Source organism: Bos taurus, chromosome 18 (assembly GCF_002263795.3).
Source record: "Bos taurus isolate L1 Dominette 01449 registration number 42190680 breed Hereford chromosome 18, ARS-UCD2.0, whole genome shotgun sequence".
Lineage (NCBI taxonomy): Eukaryota > Metazoa > Chordata > Mammalia > Artiodactyla > Bovidae > Bos > Bos taurus.
In genome coordinates this window covers 58,567,591-58,590,259 of record NC_037345.1, presented here as the reverse complement: position 1 = coordinate 58,590,259, position 22,669 = coordinate 58,567,591, and the positions used below count along the sequence as shown (strand labels likewise).

Here is a 22,669-nt window from a genome sequence, read left to right as displayed (position 1 = left end):
GGGTGCTATCATCTGCATATCTGAGGTTATTGATATTACTCCCAGCAATCTTGATTCCAGCTGGTGCTTCATCCAGCCTAGCATTTTGCATGATGTACTCTGAAGCTAAGTTAAATAAGCAGAGTGACAATATACAGCCTTGACGTACTTCTTTGTACTCCATTCCCAATTTGGAACCAGTCCATTGTTCCATGTTTGGTTCTAACTGTTGCTTCTTGACCTGCATACAGGTTTCTCGGGAAGCAGGTAAGGTGGTCTGGTATTCCCATCTCTTTAAGAATTTTCCAAAATTTGTTGTGATCCACACAGTTAAAGGCTGTAGCGTACTCAGTGACGCAGATGTTTTTCTGACATTCTCTTGATTTTTGGATATTAGAAATTTGATCTCTTGTTCCTCTGCCTTTTCTAAATCCAGCTTGAACGTCTGGAAGTTCTTGGTTCGTGTACTGTTGAAGCCTAGCTTGGAGAATTTTGAGCATTACTTTCCTAGCATCAACACTATGAACAGGCAAAAAGATACGACACTGAAAGATGGACTCCCCAGGTTGGTAGATGCCCAGTGTGCTACTGGAGGAAAGCAGACAAATAGCTCCAAAAGGTGTGAAGAGGCTAAGCCAAAGCGAAAACAATGCCCAGTTATGGATGTCTCTGGTGGTGGAAGTAAAGTCCGAAGCCTTAAAAAACGTATTGTGTGGGAACCTGGAATGTTAGGTCCATGAATCAAGGTAAATTGGAAGTGGTCAAACAGGAGATGGCAAGAGTGAACATCAACTTTCTAGGAATCAGTGACCTAAAATGGACCAGAATGGGTGAATTTAGTTCAGATGACCATTATATTTACTACTGTGGGCAAGAATCCCTTAGAAGAAATGGAGTGGCTATCATAGTCAACAAAAGAGTCCAAAATGCAGTACTTGGATGCAATCTCAAAAACTACAGAATGATCTCTGTTCATTGCCAAGGCAAACCGTTCAATATCACAGTAACCCAAATCTATACCCTAGCCACTAATCCCAAAGAAGCTGAAGTTGAACAGTTCTATGAAGAACTACAGATTTCATAGAACTAATACCAAAAAAGGATGTCCTTTTCATTATAGGGGACTGGAATGCAAAAGTAGGAAGTCAAGAGATACCTGGAGTAACAGGCAAGTTTGGCCTTGGAGTACAGAATGAAGCAGGGCAAAGCTAACGATTTTGTTAACAGAACACACTGGTCATAGCAAACGCCTGTCAACTACAAAGTGGCATTGACCAAGAGCACTGCCAGTGACTGAACAACAAAGGCATTTGCCGTCTGTCCCTATGGAGAGTGAACCCCATGATCCTATAGCTGTTGCCCTTCAACAGCTGTGGAGTGAGGCACTCCACGCTCCAGGACATCCGGTGAGATGGGTCTTTAGACAGTTGGATTTTTTTTTTTTTTTAATGTTTTTAGGAACAGATTTTATGGTCTCAATCATTGCATTTCCTCCTATCTAGAGAAGGAGATGTCACCTTTTATGGTGACATCATATCCTCATGACCAACAAAAAAACCTTTTGTAAAATAAGTGCTTCATGGTATTGAACTTCCCATTCACCAAAACCTTATATATTGACCTTCCACACTGCCGCTTTGAAGCAGTCTCTCAGAGCTATCTGAGATGCTGCCTCCCAGGCTACAGTCCTCATTTTGCCCTCATTTTGTTTGGTGTCATCCTAAAATGTTCTCTCTAAGAAAGCAAAGGTTTTAGAAATTATCACTGGTATTTATGCTCACCAATCTATAAAATACTAATATAAAAGTCAGTTCTTGGCAGTTAAGGTGTCCTCCCAGGAGAGGCAGCATGGCTCAAGCATTCATGAACAGCAAGATCCAGTCTGCGAAGGTGGTCATGTTCATCAAGCCCACCTGCCCTACTTCAGAAGGACTCAGGAGCTCCTCAGTCAACTGCCCTTCGAACAAGGGCTTTTGGAATTTGTCGATATCCAAATCTTGTATCTAATTGGCGCCAACGGTGACACCAGTGAGATACAAGATTACTTGCAACAGCTCACAGGAGCCAGAACGGTACCTTGGGTCTTCATCGGTAAAGACTGCATAGGTGGATGCACTGATCTAGTAAATATTCATGAGCGAGGGGAACTGTTGACACGGATAAAGCAAATTGGAGCTCTGCAATAATTACAGAGCAGAATCAGGCTGATATCCCCCTTGAAGACTGGATGGCATTGCTGATAATGACAGCAGTTCCTGGAGGATGGACCTGGGGAAACTTTACCCAGTTACTGCATCTGTTTACTTAAAATTCTGAAATATGTTAACCTCAATAAAAGGGGATGGGCACTTTGGGAGGCCAAAAACAGCTTATTTTGACTCACGATTAAAAATGGACCAACTTGCCAAAAAAAAAAAAAAAAAAGTGAATTCTTGGTTACTTAAGGAAATTATGAAGTGTGTTTTCAGTAAAGAAGCTATGAGGAATGGAACTGCATTTTGTGAAGGGAAAATGAAGTAAGCCTGACTTACACGTGGCTTTTTAGGATAGAAGGACAAAGTAATGGGTACAGAAAGTGAACCATGAAAAGTGAACCATGAGAAGTGAGTTTTGTACATGGTTTAAAATAAGTGTAAAATAAATTTAATTGTTTGCCTTTTAAATAAAGTAAAACTTATTTAGCTTTGAATTTTGCTTTTCTGTCTGTTGCAAAACTTGAATTTAGCTTTTCTGTCTGTTAAGATGACACCGTTTTTTCAGATGGTGAACTGCCTTTGATAACAGATTTAAATTTATTTATCTCTTAAATGATCTGTTCTGAAATCTTTTATTGTTACTTTAGCTATATGAAAAGCTATTGTTTCACAATGACCTATAATCCTATCTGGCTGAGTGTTCTAAACCTTTTTGATATTTGTTGACAAAACTTCCTAAGTCATTGTAATGAAGAACTTGATTTCTAGCTAACTTTGGGATGCTTCAGAGGGCCCGCAAACACCCCAAAGAGAGATATTACACTGCTGCTGATGCTAAGTTGCTTCAGTCGTGTCTGACTCTGTGCGACCCCAGAGACGGCGCCCCCAGAGTCCCCGTCCCTGGGACTCTCCAGGCAAGAACACTGGAGTGGGTTGCCATTTCTCTCTCTAAGGCATGAAAGTGAAACGTGAAAGTGAAGTCACTCAGTCGTGTCCGACTCCCAGCGACCCCATGGACTGCAGCCTACCAGGCTCCTCTGTCCATGGGATTTTCCAAGCAAGAGTACTGGAGTAGGTTGCCATTGCCTTCATTAGGCTCATTTTCTATACAGAATGACATGGGAAGTATTGTCAAGTGAGTAATAAGTCTTGGGTTATATTGTATGGTAAATGTTACTAATATAGATATCGTAGAAACCATACGGCGCTCCTAAAATTCTGATATGTTTGGGGAAAATGTTATCAGGCATTATTCTAATTACTATCTCAAAATATTGTCATAGCACTAATCAAGTTTCGCAAAAATACTTGCTCTTCAAAAAGATGTACAGAAGGGACTTTCGGATAAATACCATTTTCTGAACTGGGTAAGGATTCTAATGGAAAACCTGATGACTTCATAAAGCTTAACAGAAGGACTGATGAATGTGCTTATAACTTCTATGCTTTGTATCTGAAAAATTGCTGGTTAGAATATGTGTTTTCCAGGTGTAAGGGGGAAAAGAAAAACCTTCCCCGAAACTAATTATGACAGCAATTTGGGAAAATTATATTTTATACACAAGTTGAAACACTTGTCTTTTCTCTCTATCTGAACCCTTCAGGAATGCAAAAGTAGGAAGTCAAGAAACACCTGGAGTAACAGGCAAATTTGGCCTTGGAATACAGAATGAAGCAGGGCAAAGGCTTCTGCCAAGAGAACACACTGGTCATAGCAAACACCCTATTCCAACAACCCACATGGACATCACAAGATGGTCAACAGCAAAGTCAGATTGATTATATCCTTTGCAGCCAAAGATGGAGAAGATCTATACAGTCAGCAAAAACAAGATCAGGAGTGGACTATGGATCAGATCACGAACTCCTTATTGCCAAATTCAGACTGAAATTGAAGAAAGTAGGGAAAACCACTAGACCATTCAGGTACGACCTAAATCAAATCCCTTGTGACTATACAGTAGAAGTGAGAAATAGATTTAAGGGACTGGATCTGACAGACATAGTGCCTGATGAAGTATGGACGGGGGTTCGTGACATTGTAGAGTTGACAGGAATCAAGACCATTCCCAAGAAAAAGAAATGCAAAAAAGCAAACTGGCTGTCTGAGGAGGCCTTAAAAATAGCTGTGAAAAGAAGAGAAGTGAAAAGCAAAGGAGAAAAGGAAAGATATACCAATTTGAATGCAGAGTTCCAAAGAATAGCAAGGAGAAATAAGAAAGACTTCTTCAGTGATCAGTGAAAAGAAATAGAGGAAAACAATAGAATGGGAAAGACTAGAGATCTCTTCTAGAAAATTGGAGGTACCAAGGGAACATTTCATGCAAAGATGGGCTCAATAAAAAACAGAAATCGTATGGACCTAACAGAAGGAGAAGATATTAAGAAGACGTGGCAAGAATACATAGAAGAACTGTACAAAAAAGATCTTCACGACCCAGATAATAACAAAGATGTGATCACTCACACTCAGCTAGAGCCAGACATTCTGGAATGTGAAGTCAGGTGGGCTTTAGGAAGCATTACTAGGAACAAATCTAGTGGAGGTGATGGAATTCCAGTTGAGCTATTTCAAATGCTAAAAGATGATGCTGTGAAAGTGCTGCACTCAGTATGTCAGCAAATTTGGAAAACTCAGCAGTGGCCACAAGCCTGGAAAAGGTCCATTTTCATTCCAATCCCAAAGAAATGTAATGCCAAAGAATCCTCAAACCATGGCACAATTGCACTCATCTCACACTGTAGTAAAGTAATGCTCAAAATTCTCCAAGCCAGGCTTCAGCAATACATGAACCGGGAACTTCCAGATGTTCAAGTGGTTTTAGAGAAGGCAGAGGAACCAGATATCAAATAGGCAACATCCGCTGGATCATCAAAAACCAAGAGTGTTCCAGAAAAACATCTATTTCTGCTTTATTAACTATGCAAAAGACTTTGACTGTGTGGATCACAGTAAACTGTGGAAAATTCTGAAAGAGATGGGAATACCAGACCACCTGACTTGCTTCTTGAGAAACCTGTATGCAGGTCAGGAAGCAACAGTTAGAACTGGACATGGAACAACAGACTGGTTCCAAATAGGAAAAGGAGTATGTTAAGGCTGTATATTGTCACCCTGCTTATTTAACTTCTATGCAGAGTACATCACGAGAAATGCTGGGCTGGAAGAAGCACAAGCTGGAATCACGATTGCTGGGAGAAATATCAATAACCTCAGATATGCGGATGAGACCACCCTTATGGCAGAAAGTGAAGAAGAACTACAGATCCTCTTGATGAAAGCGAAAGAGGAGAGGGGGAAAGTTGGCTTAAATTTCAACATTCAGAAAACTAAGATCATGGCATCCGGTCCCATCACTTTATGGCAAAGAGACGGGGAAACAGTGGAAACAGTGGCTGACTTTATTTTTCTGGGCTCCAAAATCACTGCAGATGCTGATTGCAGCCATGAAATTAAAAGACACTTGCTCCTTGGAAGGAAAGCTGTGACCAACCTAGACAGAATATTAGGAAGCAGAGACGTTACTTTGCCAACAAAGGTCCGTCTAGTCAAGCCTATGGTTTTTTCAATAGTCATGTATGGATGTGAGAGTTGGACTATTAAGAAAGCTGAGAGATGAAGAATTAATGCTTTTGAACTGTGGTGTTGGAGAAGACTCTTGAGAATCCTTTGGACTGCAAGGAGATCTAACCAGTCCATTCTAAAGGAGATCAGTCCTGGGTGTCCATTGGAGGGACTGATGTTGAAGCTGAAATTCCAATAATTTGGCCACCTGATGTGGAGGGCTGACTCATTTGAAAAGACCCTGATGGTGGGAAAGATTGAGGGCAGGAGGAGAAGGGGACGACAGAGGATGAGATTGTTGGAAGGCATCACTGACTCAATGGACATGGGTTTGGGTGGACTCTGGGAGTTGGTGATGGATAGGGAGGCTTGGCATGTTGCAGTTTTTGGGGGTCGGAAAGAGTCGGACATGACTGACTGACTGAACTGAACTGAACCCTTCAGAGATTGGACACTCTTAGTTTCCAAAACTTTATCAGATAAGTTAGGAAGGTTATCTCACTAACAGGTACAGAACTGTTAATGAATTTTTGGAAACCTTGAGATGGGAGTAATTCATGTAAATCTGTGATAAGCCTGTGGCTTGACTTTCCTAGCCCTGAAAGATTTATTTTAAAAGTTCAGTTGAGACTCTAGACAAATCTCATCAATTCATGTTGAGGTTTGACAGAAAACAAGAAAATTATGTAAAGCAATTATCCTTCAATTAAAAAATAAATTTTTATTTTAGAAAGTCTCAAAAGAGCAAAAAAGTCTATAATCAATTATGGTTATATAAATCATCAGGCCAAGTTTATTGAGACCAGACCTATATTACCAAGGGAGTTGTCTTAATTTGGTTATATTTGGTAAAAATGATGGTGATTTTAGGGAGAAAAAGATGTTTCAATGAATGTTAAATCCCAATTTGTTAATGGAGGTCTGTATCTAGTAAGACTCATTTCCTGGAGAGTTCTTTGCTGTTAGGGTATATTAATGTAAATTTTAATTCAATTATTAAGGACACTCTAGGTTTGTCTCTGAAGCTTATCTCCGTAATCTCTCTTTGGATGAAGATCAGATGCCTCATGCACGACCTGCAACCAAGACTGGAAAAAGACTTAATTTGAGAAACTATCTCAAACCTGGATGGAAGGACCTTTTTATAGGTACTCTTAACTAGTTCATGCATGGGGAAATTGAAGGGAAATTGACTCTTAGATTAATTCTCACTTCCAAAGGCCCCTAAGCTGGACTAGTCTATAGAGAGGTCTGCTGACCTCAAACTCACCTTAAAGCAATGCTCAAACAGAGGAAACTGCACTACACTAGGATGAGAGGACGACGACATCAGAAGCAGACAGCTTGCCCAAGATGCTGACCTGACTCGTATGATCATTTATAATGCTTTCATGATTCCTTGGAGCTGTGTATATCAGTCAAATGTTTTCTTTCATAGGTACAATTCTATGCTAGTTTAAAACTCAATCCAGTTGTTGGGTTGTGGCCAATTATCTGTATCTAGTACTTCTGGGTTACGTTGGTGGAGTTCTGTTCTTCAGGGCTCTGATTGGATACCACCTAGGAAATTTAGTTCAGTCCTCTTCTGCCTATTCATGATATTGCTAGATAGGATCCTCTCACCTGGCCAGTTAATAATACTTGCTCTGAGGTTGGCCATAGATTTAAGTTTTCTCTTAAGGTCATTCAAACTCAAAATTCTCTTAAGGTCGTTCAAAATCAGAGTGACGAGCTAAGTCTCAAAATTAACCTCTCATCTATTAAAAGGAAAAGTCTGACAATTATGTCATGTATCTGTATGGTTAACACAAGGCTATGGTTATTTAAGTTTGAAAGCTCCTGTATGTTAGGAACAACTAAATCATACTAAAAATGATCAACCTAGTAATATTATGAGACACAGCCAGGTGTTTATGAACTACGCTTATTATTACCCTTAGAGAGAGTGATTGGTGTGGAACTCAGTGGATTTGTGGCACTAATTTATGGCCTTGACATCTACAGGGATGCATACAAAGGTGTAGCCTGGGATTCACATGAATTTAAGGTCATACACATTAACAAATTAGAGGTAACCCCAACCAAACCTACCATTGGTATGATCCCAATGGGTCAAAATATCTTTATTCTACTGGTATGACCACGTAGCACCTATTTTCTTTGTGTGTGTGTGTACCTTCATTGAGATTGGAGGATGTAATTTGTCATATCAAAGCCTTGACAACTTACATAAGCTTTACATGATAGTAACTAGGCTATTAACCTATTGTATTCTGAGATCTCTATGAGGAGAAAGGCCATGCTGCACAACTCCAAGGCCCTCGACACCTTACAGCATCTCAGGGAGATACAAGTGCTGCAATTCAAAGTGAATGCTATAATTTCATACCTGATAAATCCTTTAATGTAACACATTTGGTGAAGCATATGAAAAATCAGATTTATGCTTTAAGTGACCATTCCCCAGTCTTGACGATCTTTTAAAACTGGTTTGGTGTGGGAGGCTCATGGCTAAATTATTTACTTTTAATTCCACTAATGTTATTAGCTATGCTTTTGAAATGTGGTGTTGGAGAAGACTGTTGAGAGTCCCTTGGACTGCAAGGACAGCCAACCAGTCCATTCCGAAGGAGATCAGCCCTGGGATTTCTTTGGAAGGAATGATGCTAAAGCTGAAACTCCAGTACTTTGGCCACCTCATGCGAAGAGTTGACTCATAGAAAAAGACTCTCATGCTGGGAGGGATTGGGGGCAGGAGGGGAAGGGGATGACAGAGGATGAGATGGCTGGATGGCATCACTGACTCGATGGACGTGAGTTTCAGTGATCTCTGGGAGTTGGTGATAGACAGGGAGGCCTGGTGTGCTGCGATTCATGGGGTCGCAAAGAGTCAGACACCACTGAGGGACTGAACTGAACTGAACTGATACTATTTTTATTTTTCCTGTTTCACAAGATTATTGTTTCCTGTATAACCAAGTGTATGCTGCTGCTGCTGCTAAGTTGCTTCAGTCATGTCCGACTTTGTGTGACCCCACAGACGGCAGCCCACCAGGCTCCACCATCCCTGGGATTCTCTAGGCAAGAACACTGGAGTGGGTTGCCATTTCCTTCTCCAATGCAACAAAGTGAAAAGTGAAAGTGAAGTCGCTCAGTCGTGTTTGACTCTTTGCGACCCCATGGACTGCAGCCCACCAGGCTCCTCCGTCCATGGGATTTTCCAGGCAAGGGTACTGGAGTGGGTTGCAATTGCCTTCTCTGAAACAAGTGTATAGCCTCCAGCAAAAATAATGCCTGGACTTGAAGCAGAAGATCAAGTGTAGAGCTCGATATGTGATCAGTGATTGTAATAATGTTACTCTATATATGGAGTAACTTCCACTTTCAGATGTTCAAGCTGGATTTAGAAAAGGCAGAGGAACCAGAGATCAAAATGCCAACATCTGCTGAATCATCAAAAATGCAAGCATTCCAGAAAAACATCTATCTGCTTTATTGACTATGCCACAGCCTTTGATTGTGTGGATCACAACAGACTGTGGAAAATTCTTAAAGAGATGGGAATATGAGATCACCTGACCTGCGTCATGAGAAATCTGTATGCAGGACAAGAAGCAACAGTTAGAACTGGACATGGAACAACAGACTGGTTTCAAATCGGGAAAGGAGTACATCAAGGCTGTGTATTGTCACCCTGCTTATTTAACTTATATGCAGAGTACATCATGCAAAATGAAGGGCTGAAAGAAGCACAAGCTGGACTCAAGATTGCTGGGAGAAATATCAATACCTTCAGATATGCAGGTGACACCAGCCTTATGGCAGAAAGTGAAGAAGAACTAAAGTGGCTCTTGATGAAAGTGAAAGAGGAGCATGAAAAGGCTGGCTTAAAATTCAACATTCAGAAAACGAAGACCATGGCATCCGGTCCCATCACTTCATGACAAATAGTTGGAGAAACAATGGAAACAATGAGAGACTTTTTTTTGAGGGTAGGGGGCTCCAAAATCACTGCAGATGGTGACTGCAGCCATGAAATCAAAAGACACTTGCTCCTTGGAAGAAAAGCTGTGACTAACCTGTACAACATATTAGAAAGCAGAGACTTGACTTTACTAAAAAAAGGTCCATGTAGTCAAAGCTATGATTTTTCCAGTAGTCATGTATGGATGTGAGAGTTGGACTATAAAGAAAGCTGAGCACCAAAGAATTGATGCTTTTGAACTGTCATGTTGGACAAGACTCTTGAGAGTCCCGTGGGTTGCAAGGAGATCAAATCAGTCAATCCTAAAAGAATTCAGCCCTGAATATTTATTGGAAGGACTGATGCTGAAGCTGAAATTCCAATACTTTGGCCACCTGATGTGAAGAACTGACTCATTGGAAAAGACCCTGATGCTGGGAAAGATTGAAGGCGGGAGGAGAAGGGGACGACAGAGGATGAGACGGTTGGATCACGTCACCGACACGATAGACATGAGTTTGAGTAAGCTCTGGGAGTTGGGGATGGACAGAGAGGCCTAGCATCCTGCAGTCCATGGGGTTGCAAAGAGTTGGACATGACTGAGTGACTGAATTGAACTGAGATATGGGAAGATGCAACAAGAAGGAATACTTTACTGGACCATAACTAGAAGACAGGTGTGCAGAGATCTTTGACTATGGAGACCTAGTCCAGTTATAGCACACTGAGTGACCTGTCAGCAAAAGCATTCTTCAGAAGTGGGAAGGAGTCTTCCCAGCAACGCGAGACAAAATGTTCATGAAATGCCCCCCAAAACATGATTGGCTGTATGACCACAAGAGGTCCGTGTCAACTACAAATTGGCATTTACCAAGGGCATTGCCAGTGAGTGAACCGCAAAGGCATTTACCCTCTGCCTCCACGGAGATTGAACCCCATTCTTCTAAAGCTCTTGACTTTCAACAGCCCCGTAAGGACTTGATAGTGGAGCGAGGCACTCTGCTCCAGGGACTCTGGTAGGACTGGTCTGTAGATAGTTGGATGTTTTTAAGAATAGACTTTATGATCTCAATCCTTGCATCTCCTCCTATCTAGAGAAGCACTAAATCCCTTCATGGTGACATCAGATCCTCATGACTAACAAAAAACCTTTTGTGAAATGAATGCTTCATGGTATTGAACTTCCCCTTCACCAAAACCTTATATATTGAACTTCCCCCACTGCTGCTTTGGAGCAGTCTCTCAGACTGCTCAGACTATTCTGCTGATATGAATATTTAGCAAATATGACCCTACTTTGGGGGGCATTTCATGACCATTTGGTCCCACGTTGCTGTGAAGGCTCATTCCCGGTTCTGAAGAACGTTTTTGCTGATATACCGCTCAATGTGCTATTACTGTACTAGGTCTTAATAGTCAAAAGATCTCTGGACACCTGTCAGAGCTATCTGAGATGCTGGCTCCCTGGCTGCAGTCCTCATTTTCCCCAAATAAAACTTAACTTGCAACTCTCAAGTTGTACATCTTTTTTAGTTGACACACCCTCTTCCGACAACACGAGATGACTCTCTACAAGGACATAACCATATGGTCAAAACCGATATCAGATTGATTATGTTCCCTGCAGCTGAAGATGGGAAAGCCCTATATAGTCAGCAAAAAACAAGACCAGGAGCTGACTGTGACTCAGATCATGAACTCCTTACTGCCAAATTCAGACTGAAAATGAAGACAGTAGGGAAAACCACTAGATACCATTCAGGTCGGACCTAAATCAAATCTCTTATGATTACACAGTGGAAGTGACAAATAGATTCAAGGGATTCGATCTGATAGAATGCCTGAAGAACTATGGAGCGAGGTTCATGACATTGTACAGGAGGCAGTGGTCAAGACCATCATGAGGAAAAAGAAATGCAAAAAGGCATAATGGTTGTCTGAGGAGGCCTTACAAATAGCTGAGAAAAGAGAAGCGAAAGGCAAAAGAGAAAAGGAAAGATAAACCTATTTGAATGAAATGTTCCAAAGAATAGCCAGGAGAAATAAGAAAGCCTTCTCAAGTGGAAAATGCAAAGAAATAGAGGAAAACAACAGAATGGGAAAGACTAGAGATCTCTTCAAGAAAATTAGAGGTACCAAGGGAGCATTTCATGCAAAAATGGGCACAATAGAGGACAGAAATGGCATGGACCTAACAGAAGCAGAAGAGATTAAGAAAAGGTGGCAAGAATACACAGAAGAACTATACAAAAAGGATCTTAATGAGCCAGGTAACCATGATGGTGTGATTACTCGCCTAGAGTCAGACATCTTGGAAAGTGAAGTCAAGTGGGCTTTAGGAAGCATTACTGTAAACAAAGCTAGTGGAGGTGATGGAATTCCAGCTGAGCTACTTCAAATCCTCAAAGATGATGCTGTGAAAGTGCTACACTCAATATGCCAGCAAATTTGGGAAACCCAGCAGTGGCCACAAGACCGGAAAATGTGAGTTTTCATTCCAATCCCAAAGAAAGGCAATGCCAAAGAATGTTCAAACTACCACACAATTGCACTCATGTCACCCACTAGCAAAGTTAAGTTCAAACTTCTTGATTAGAAGTCAGCTTCCATCGTCAGTTCCTCCTCCTCGTCGGGCGGGGGAATTTTCTTCTCCTTACATGGTCAAGCTTGGACTCTCACAGCTCAATGGAAATGCACAAAAATTTGGTAAATCATCTCAGGTTTCAGCATAATGTCACCTTTTCCTTATATTTTTGTGTTTAGTGCACACAAAGAAGCATGTCCTAGGTGGTCATTAATTTACTGAACCCACCGGGCAGGATGTGGGGCTCATGCCACCGTTGTTTTATTCTTTGGGGGCCCGTCCTGTGCTTTTGCCACATGGTTTTGTGGCTGAGCAAAACTGCTTTCTTGACTGATCCTTTAACTTACAGAGTCTCCCATACTCTTTTCTTTACTTACAATCCCCTAGTGGGATTAACTACTTAATCACCTACTCTGTCTCTTTTCTCTATCCTTATCAACTTGATTTACTTTAGTCTGGTTGCCAGTCCTGAGCGACCCAGGTTCCTGTGTTGGGTCCCCATCTGGGGAGGTCTGACAGCAGTCTTTATTTTTAGCTTGGATCATGCAAGTTTGAGGGGCTCCCTGGATGGTCTTCTGCAGGTTAGGCTCCATTATGAACTTGTGAATCTGTTGTGGCTTCTCTTCTGGTGTGGGTGCTTTTATAGTGTGCTGTGGCACAGTGTGCAAGAGGACAGGACAGGAGTCAGGACAGTTCCACATGCACACATCTCCCCTGGGTGTGGTGTGGTCCAGAGTGAATCCCCACTCCTTTTCTGGATACGCCACCTGGTATTTTGACAAGTTGATCTGTAGTGACCCTCTCATGGCTTGAGAATCGCCTGCCTTTGCTGCCTGGCTTTGCAGCTTGGTCAGCTAACTGGTTGCTTTGGATTATATGAATTTCACCCTTCTGGTGGCCTGGACAGTACACTCTGGCCACCAGTGAGGGCTTGTGGATGGCTTCTCATAGTGACAGGATCTCAAAGCATGTTTTCTGTCTTTATTGTCCAACGCAAGGAGCCTCCTTCTCTGCTGGTGATGGTCCTGTGAGCAGCCACCACAGAGAACGCAGAGCAGGAGCCTCTGTACTTATCACTCACGTGCCTTCAGTGAGCAGTAGGGCTCTTGCCAGAGCAGTGACTCCTGCCTCCTGAGCTGAGCTCCCTAGGGGCAGGGCTTTTGCTTCTACCACCTTTTCAAGGGTTAGCAGCACAGGACTTCCCTGGCAGTCCAGTGGTTAAGACTCTGCACTTCTACTGCAGGGAGTGCAGGTTTGATCCTTGGTTGGGGAACAAAGACCTTGTAGGCTGTGTGGCAAAAAAACACAAAGGGTTTTCACTACATACCGAATATGTCCCCTGCCTTGGTCCATGAAGCTGCTTCCATCCATGAACAGGTCCACATCTGGCTCAGCCAAGGGTTGTGTGTTGAGCCCGGTCTGCTTGAGCCCGGTCTGCTCGTGCTCAGGGGGTTGTGCAGCAACCGTCGGAAGCAGTGATGCTGAATTTAGGGCCAAAATGACATGAAGTTTTAGAGGGGAATTGCCTGAGAGAATGGCTTGGTACTTCCCCATTCTCCCAGAAGTCAGCCAATAGCCGCCTTTTTGTTTCAGTGAAGAAAGCACATGAAATGAAGTGAAAGTCGCTCAGTCGTGTCCGACTCTTTGCAACCGCATAGACTATACAGTCCATGGAATTCACCCGGCCAGAATATTGGAGTGGGTAGCCTTTCTCTTCTCCAGGGATCTTCCCGACCCAGGAATCGAACTGGGGTCTCTTGCATTGCAGGCAAATTCTTTACCAACTGAGCTACCAGGGAAGCCCCAAGAAAGGACAGGGTGAGAGACATACACAGTGGTGGGTTGCCCCAGGGTGAACTGCTCGGTTTCCTGAAATCTGGCACAAGGAGCTGCTACCGCTCGAAGGCTAGGGGGCCACCCTGAACACTCTGTTTTAGTTGAGAAGTAAGTAGTGGGCCGAGGGATGTTCCCCAGAGCTTGAATTAATATCTGAGACTCATGCCTTGTCTCTCATGGACCTACAGTGTGAAAGGTTTCAGTCTGCTATTTCCAAAGCTGGAGCCAAGACTAACCTTGTTTTTATCATTTCCCAGCCTGTTTGGTGCTCTTTTGTTGAAGTAAAGAGCTCAACATATGTTCTTTTAAAGCCTTTATTCAGGATCCTAATTCGACAGAATCCTGCCTTTCCCAGAAGCCCCTCAGCTCTGTGTGTCTTGGGTGTTCCCAAGCCGGCAGTTGCCTATTTTCTGTCAGGCAGAGGATGAAACCCAGGTACATGACTTGTTACTTACACACTTGTGCCTTCTTCTGGGAGCTGTTCCATCCACAATTGGCTGAGTTCAGGGTTCTTATGGCATTTTTTAGACACTTTGCTTGTTGTAAGCAAGTCATCCACACATATTGGAGTAAGAGCCCGAGCCAACATTTCCCCAAACAAGGTAGGGGAAATCTTCAGTCCTTGAGGCAACACTGTCCAGCAGTATGGTTGGACTCCCTGTGTTTCTGGGTCCTGCCGCCAGAAAGCAGACAGCTGCAGTGGTTCTTTTGCAGTAGGAATGCAGGGGAAAGTGTCCTTCAAGCCCAGAACTGAGAACCAGCAGTATTGTCCCACAGTAGTTGTGCGCAGAACATATATGGATTACTTACTACAGGGTGCAAATCTTGGGCTGTCTCACAAATGGCCCTCATGTCTTCGACAATGATTTGTACACTGCTGAGTTCAGCTCTTTGGGAGGAAAAGAGTTTATATAGGAATCTACAAGGTTTAATTAGTCCCAGTTAAGCCAACTTTTCAAGAATTGTTTGAATTATCTTTGGGTCTCTTGCCTCAGAAGGTACTGTTTTAAATTAGGTGTCCCAGTGTCCTTTATTTTTTTCTGGCTGTCCTGCATAGTTTGCAGGACCCTAAGTTCCCTCACCAGGAATTGAACCCGGACCACTGCAGCAAAAGTGCCAACTTGTAACCACTGAACCACCAGGGAATCCCTCCAGTGTCCCTAATAACAGGATTTGTATTGGCCACGTGTTTGTCGGCCTTCCCTGGGGTGCTGTCAGCCCACACTTCCTGCCTTACCTTTTTGTATACTTGGGGAGGGGGAATCAGTCGCCTTCTCCAGAGTGTCCACAAGTGTCATCTGCCTGCTTACCGGGTGCCCCGACAGGATGCTGAGGTCAAGCTGTTTCGGTGAAAAAATCATTTGTGCATTTAATTTACAAAAGAGGGATTGGACACATTGGCATATATAAGAAACTGTGTTTCAGGTTGAGGTCCCCTAATCGGCATTGCAGAGGTTGTAAGAAAGAACAGCTTTGCACTTCTCCAGAAACTCTTGTGACCGGGATGGACTGAGTCTTTCTCTGCGCCATCTTGGTATCTACCAAGTATGCTGCACTGTAGCTATCAGAAGGTCAGTCAGCTTGTCCCCACTGTCACAGGTACCCAGGGCTCCTGGGGCATCATCAGAGTGTTCATCTCTTTCTACTGCAACGACAGGCTCCTGTCTGTTACTGTTTTCCTTCTCAGTCCTTAGCCAAGGACAGTCTGTGCCGGGGACCAGCCCCGGCTGATCCAGGGAATTCGAAGCGGGGACGGCGTCGGCGAAGATCAGGAAACAATTGCTTAATTAAACGTTAATTAAGGATATAAAGAGTAATAGAATGAGGATAGCTCAGTAGGAAAATTCAGTGGAGAAAAGAGGCTGAAATAAGGATAGCTCAGTGAGGAAATTCAGTGGAGAAAAGAGGCTGAATAATTCAGCCAGAAGGTAAGAGAAAGAACGACATGGTGAGACCAAGTTTCGGTGAACAAGGCCCGTACTTTATTTTCCAAAGTAGTTTTTATACCTTAAGTTATGCATAGAGGATAATGGGGGAAGGGGTAGAGTCAGGCAGCAAGCCAGGCTTTCTTCCTGCAAACTTATCATATGCAAAAGCTTAGGTGATTTGCATCATCTTCTGGCCCAGAGGCCTGTTAACATTTTAAGACCTTTTCTTCAGAAAACTTATTTTTCTCTAAAGGTGATTGGTCAGGAGCCACCCTCCAAAAGCATTAGATAAAGTTGCATTCCTACAGCGCAAAGGTGTGGTGGGCTATAACAAGAAAAAGAATTAACTCAAGGGTCCCAGGTTACAAACATTAAAGCTACTATTTACACCAATTATATTAATCAATACACTGCCAGGGACACAGCAGGTAAGGGATATGGAAACTTAGCAGCAAACATTGGCCCAACAAGTGAAAATCCCTTCACCAATACAATTTCTAATCAATCTTTTAACTACTCAAAAGAATCTGTGTTTAGACAGTTTAGAACATCTCCTGCCTCTCACAGTTGGGAGGCTCTGAACAATCACATGTGGCCGGAAAAACCTATTCAGGCAGGCTAGAGGATTTCCAAAGGAGTTTGTAGGTTAAACACTGTCACACCCAGGAATTATTAACTGGAGCTGTAAGCTAACTTTTTTCAGAGAGGTAGTGGGGGACAGCCCCCCGTAAAGTCAGAGGTGTAGGTGAAAGCACAAAGCAGAAAGTAGGCAGACTCTGGTTTTGGGGGTAGATTGCTCGAGAATTTCCAGGGAGACTCCTGAGGCTTGATCCCGCCTTTGCGTATGCCAAGCCTCCTTCCTCATGACCTTTGTCATGGGTGGAGTTCCTCACGCTGGCTACCGGCAGTGATAGAATTCCAGTTGAGCTATTCCAGATCCTGAAAAGTGCTGCACTCAATATGCAATATGCACTCAATATGCAATATGCCGGCTCCCGGCAAGTCTGTTTTCCAGTGCCCTCCTTACACTAAGCCTGTTGTTCCCTCCCCCGCGGTGGCTCACCTCTCCTCAGGTTACTCGTGCCCTGGGAGTCCACTGCTGCCACCAGGTAATGTGGCTTTCAGTCCTGCATCTTCTTGCTTCGTTTGCTGTTCCCTGTTGTTGAACACTTTTAAAGCAACATCTGCCAGTTGAGAAGGGGTCATTCCAAATGGACCATCTGACTTTTGTGAGTTTCTGATGTCTGGGGAGCTTTGTCCAATAAAGGTTATGTTTACCATTCTCATTATTTTCAAAGGCCTCAGAGTTTGCATCAGAGTAGTGCCTATAAGTATGATAAACTCTTTCTAGAAACTCTGATGGATCCTCATTGGGTGTTTGGTGTATCTCTTGAATTTATCTAAGCTCTTTTGCCCGGGTACTCCTTTTCAAAGACCTGCTCAGATACACTTACTGTAATGCTCTCAGTTCAGTTCAGTCGCTCAGTCATGTCCAACTGTCTGTGACCCCATGAACTGCAGCATGCCAGGCTTCCTGGTCCATCACCAACTCCAGGAGCTTACTCAAATTCATGTCTATTGAGTCAGTGATGCCATCCAACTATCTCATCCTCAGTCGTCCCCTTCTCCTCCCGCCTTCAATCTTTCCCAGCATCAGGGTCTTTTCCAATAAGTCAGTTCTTTGCATCAGGTGGCCAAAGTATTGGAGTTTCAGCTTCAGCATCAGTTCTTCCAATGAATACCCAGGACTGATTTCCTTTAGGATGGACTGTTGAGATCTCCTTGCAGCCCAAGGGACTCTCAAGGGTCTTCTCCAACACCACTCTGCAAAAGCATCAATTCTTCGGCACTCTGCTTTCTTTATAGTCCAACTCTCACATCCATACATGACTACTGCAAAAACCATAGCCTTGACTAGATGGACCTTTGTCGGGAAAGTAATGTCTCTGATTTTTAATATGTTGTCTAGGTTGGTCAAAGCTTTTCTTCCAAGGAGCAAGTGTCTTTTAATTTCATGGCTGCAGTCACCATCTTCAGTGATTTTGGAGCCCAAAAAATAGTGTCTCACTGTTTCCATTGTTTCCCAAACTATTTGCCATGAAGTGATGGGACAGAATGCCGTGATCTTAGTTTTCTGAATGTTGAGTTTTAAGCCAGCTTTTTCACTTTCATCAAGAGGGTCTTTAGTTCTTTATTTTATGCCATAACGGTGGTGTCATCTGCATATCTGAGGTTATTGATAATTCTCCTGGCAATCGTGATTCCAGCTTGTGTTTCATCCAGCCCAGCATTTTGAATGATGTACTCTGCATATAAGTTAGATAAGCGGGGTGACAATATACAGCCTTGACGTACTCCTTTTCCTATTTAGAACCAGTCTGTTGTTCCATGTCCAGTTCTAACTGTTGTTTCCTGACTTACATATAGATTTCTCAGGAGGCATGTCAGGTGGTCTGGTATTCCCATCTCTTGAAGACTTTTTCATAGTTTGTTGTGATCCACACAGTCAAAGAGTATTCAATGAAGCAGAATGGGAGGAATAGATGGGAGGAATATTCTCTTTAAGGAAGGGGCAGGGTTTCTGAGAATTGGGCCTCTGCCTGCTTTTTGGCCTTTTATGGTTATCCTGTGAACTATCATTGTGCCTGTGGGTGTGTCGTTTAGGTGATGTGTTAGAGTGAGAGTGTAATGAGGCTTAAGGTCAACTGGAAGTAGACTCTTCCGCCATCTTGGGCCTCGTTGGTGTTCTAACTACTTTTTGTCAGGTCCTTTTTTTCTCAATGACTGTGTCATCCCCTCCCCTCACTTCTTTGAATGGTTGTGCCCTGCCCCCTTCCTTCTGTCTCATTGTGATCCTTTAGAATATTGAGAATGTTGTCTTCTAAGGAGTGATGTGGCTTGGTGCCAGAGGAAGAAAAATTGATTTTTATGTTTGAGCAGGTTCTTCCATCGAGGTCTGGTTAACAGAGGGCTCACGGGAGAGGAGGGAGCGGGCTAAAATGGGCAGAGGGAAAGTTTGCGTTTAATTTTCCTGTCTTGCCTTAAACTGTTGAGTTTTGATTTCATCAGTGCTGTCTCACGAGGCAGACATCTTACTTCATCCCACCTACTCTGAATGTGTGGGCAAGAGGGGTCAGGAGACAGTGTAACTGAGAGAAATAGAAACATGAGGAGAACAGAAGAGTGCGTGAGATCAGAGGACAGTGTGGAGGATGGGTGTTTTGCAAAGAGATGGTAAGAATGAACGAATAAACAGTGAAAGTAGCAGTTGGTAAAAAACAAAGTGAAAGAAAGTTGGGATCTCTTGGGACATGAAGGAGTAAAGACAGAATAGGAGAGGAGCCCCTGATCAGTATGAAAAGGGAAGGTTAGTCACTTAGTCGTGTCTGACTTTTTGTGATTCCCATGGACTGTAGTCCACTAGGCTCCTCTGTCCATGGAATTCTCCAGGCGAGAATACTGGAGTGGGTTGCCATTTCCTGCTCCAGGGCTGATCAGTATAGTGAGGGTATAAAAGGGTGGAAGACATGACCTAGGGAGAGACTTGATGCTGGGAGAGAAGGGCTGGAGTGGAGACAAAGTGAGCAGAGGAAGGGAGGGTGGAAAGGTAGTTTAGCCACCAGAGGCGGGGCAGAATGGGGATGAAGGGCATATCACGGATTCAATGGTGGTAACCTGGAGGACTGAAAGAGAGGGACACAAGGAAACAGGTCAGAAAGGTTGAGGGGGAACAATGTGCAGAGAGTCAGGACAGCAGAGGGGAACAGAGAGACAAACCAAATGAAAGGGAAACACGTAGAAGTGAGGGGGTGGAGATCTGGACCCAGATGAGTGCTGAGCTGTTTGCTTATGCATGATTAAGTTGTGATGTATTTGATTCGTGGCTTTGGACTCCAAAAAATACCTTTTAAAATTATTCTGATAAGGATGAGAATTGAAAATTTCCTGTCTGTATGTGTGCATCTTCTAATTGTTTGCATCACAATAGAGCTTCCGTTTGCCATCCTGTTCAGCCCAGGGGACAGTGACTTGACTCAGACAGCTGTGGGTCACCTCTTCTGTTTCCTGGTGTGGAGTAGAGGACAGGGAGACTGGTGGAGCCAGAAATGACATCTGTCACCATGCGGTGTCTGAAGGAATGTTAAAGGTGCTTTTATTCCTTCTGGTGATGGTTTTGCTTTTTGCTTTACATTGAATTGTTTTCTATAAAGAATTATTCTGAAATGTACTTTGCTGGCTTCCTATAATCCACTCATATTCTTATGCTATATTCTAAAAGCTTTTTAAATATTTGGCTATGCTGGGTCTTAGTTGTAGCATGTGGGATCTTAGCCACTGGATCACTAGGGTAGAAGGACCGTGACACCAGATATTTTTTAATTAAAAAATACTTTATAGTTTTTTTTTTCCCACTCATTTCAAGTTTAGATCAGGACTTGTATGCTTTCTCCTCTTTATGTTACATATTGAAAAAGTTCGTTGGTAATAACTTAATAATTTTACACTTTTGATGAGTACTTGGTAAGAAGTATTACCAAGTACTTGGACTGTAGTCTGCCAGGCTCCTCCATCCATGGGATTTCCCAGGCAAGAATACTGGAGTGGGTTGCCATGTCCTCCTCCAGGGGATCTTCTGGACCCAGGGATAGAACAGGGGCCTCAGAATTGCAGACAGACTCTTTACCATCTGAGCCACCAGGAAAACCCTGTAAAGGAGCCTATTATACAGAGTGAAGTAAGCCAGAAAGAAAAACACCAATACAGTATACTAATGCATATATATGGAATTTAGAAAGATGGTAACAATAACCCTGTGTACAAGACAGCAAAAGAGACACTGATGTATAGAACAGTCTTATGGACTCTGTGGGAAATGGAGACCGTGGGAAGATTTGGGAGAATGGCATTGAAACATGTATAATATCACGTATGAAACGAGTCGCCAGTCCAGGTTTGATGCACGATACTGGATGCTTGGGGCTAGTGCACTGGGACGACCCAGAGGGATGGTATGGGGAGGGAGGAGGGAGGAGGGTTCAGGATGGGGAACACATGTATACCTGTGGTGGATTCATTTTGATATTTGGCAAAACTAATACAATTATGTAAAGTTTAAAAATAAAATTAAATTAAAAAAAAATAAATCTGAGAAGAATGCCAATAAACGTTGATTAAATGCTTGCCAACAGCTAGTAAGATGTCAGCGGATGGTATACAGCAAATTTCCTGGAATTCACATGTACTTAATTTCATTTTTTAAATTCAAATGTTATCTCCTTAAACGTAAGTAGCCCCTAGCCACTTCTGGACTGGGGCTCTACTCAGCTAAGGAAACGTTTATACTTCAAAAGAACAAAATATGAAAGAAAGCTAAGGGCTAAACAGAAGTTATGTGCCACTCTGCAATGCCAACAATGCAATTAATGTTTCTGCTTGCCAATTTTACCATTTGAAGCTTATCTATCTAGTTTGTACACACAGGAAGGCAAATTTTAAAAATATGATGTTAAGTATTATCATATTTATAATAACAAAAACAACTGAAGTAATAAAATAACATCAGCATGTAATATCTGGGAAAGTATAGAGTGGGCTGTACGCTGCACAAACCACATTGCTTTTTTTTTTTCCTCAAATTTTTTAAAATTTTAATTGGAGGATAATTGCAATATTGTGATGGCCTCTGCCATACATTAACATGAAGCGGTCATAGTGAAACATGTGTCCCCTCCCTCTGGAACCCTCTCCTACCTCCCTCCCCACCCCATCCCCCTGGGTTGTCACAGAGCACCAGCTTTGCATTCCCTGTGTCATACATCAAACTCCCACTGACTGTCTATTTTATACATGGTAATATATAATATATATATTATATGTATATAATGTATAATTATCCCACCCTCTCCTTCAAAAAAAAAAAAAAAAGAAAGTTGATGATCATTTAACAGTCTCTTTTCTTCCCTTTTTTATAATGTAAAACAGTGAGCTGTGAGGTACTAAATAGACATTCACCTAAGTCCGTTCTCTGTAAATGAGAATCTGTCTATTCATGATGAGATAAATAGACATGTCTGTTCAGCATATTTCTAACCTAACTCCATTTCAGCGTTTTCCTGAGGATTAGCTATGTTTTTGTAACTCAGTATTTTTTTTAAGTATTTTATTTAGATTTTTCTGGCAAAGAGGAATTACATGGTTGTTATCTGTGTGACTAGGGATTCCTTGTTTGCTCAGTGGTAAAGAGTCCACGTGTCATGCAGGAGGTGTGGAAAGACCCTCTAGAGAAGGAAATGGCAACTCACTCCAGTGTTCTTGCCTAGAGAATTCCATGCACAGAGGAGCCTGGCAGGCTATATAGTCCATGGGGTTGCAAAGTTGGACACTGAGCAATTAAATCACCACCAGTGTGATCAGATCTTGAAAGAGAGCTTTCCTTTGTGCTCATGGACACAGAAGATGGCCCCAGTGTTTTAAAGTGGAATGAACATAAGGACAAACTGCCCACTGACTAGCCCATCATCTGACCTCTCCAGAATTCAGTTATACCTGGTTCTTTCACTCAACTCAAGACAGTTTCAGAAATGTCTCCCTGGTGGGCTTGAGGGAGACTGAGAGACC

General features: G+C 42.7%; 1 pseudogene; it reads left to right on the top strand.

Annotated features, from left to right (window-relative positions):
* Positions 1-1,765: 1,765 nt before the first annotated feature.
* On the top strand, positions 1,766-2,694 carry LOC781189 (glutaredoxin-1-like; annotated as a pseudogene).
* The last annotated feature ends 19,975 nt before the right edge of the window (positions 2,695-22,669 follow it).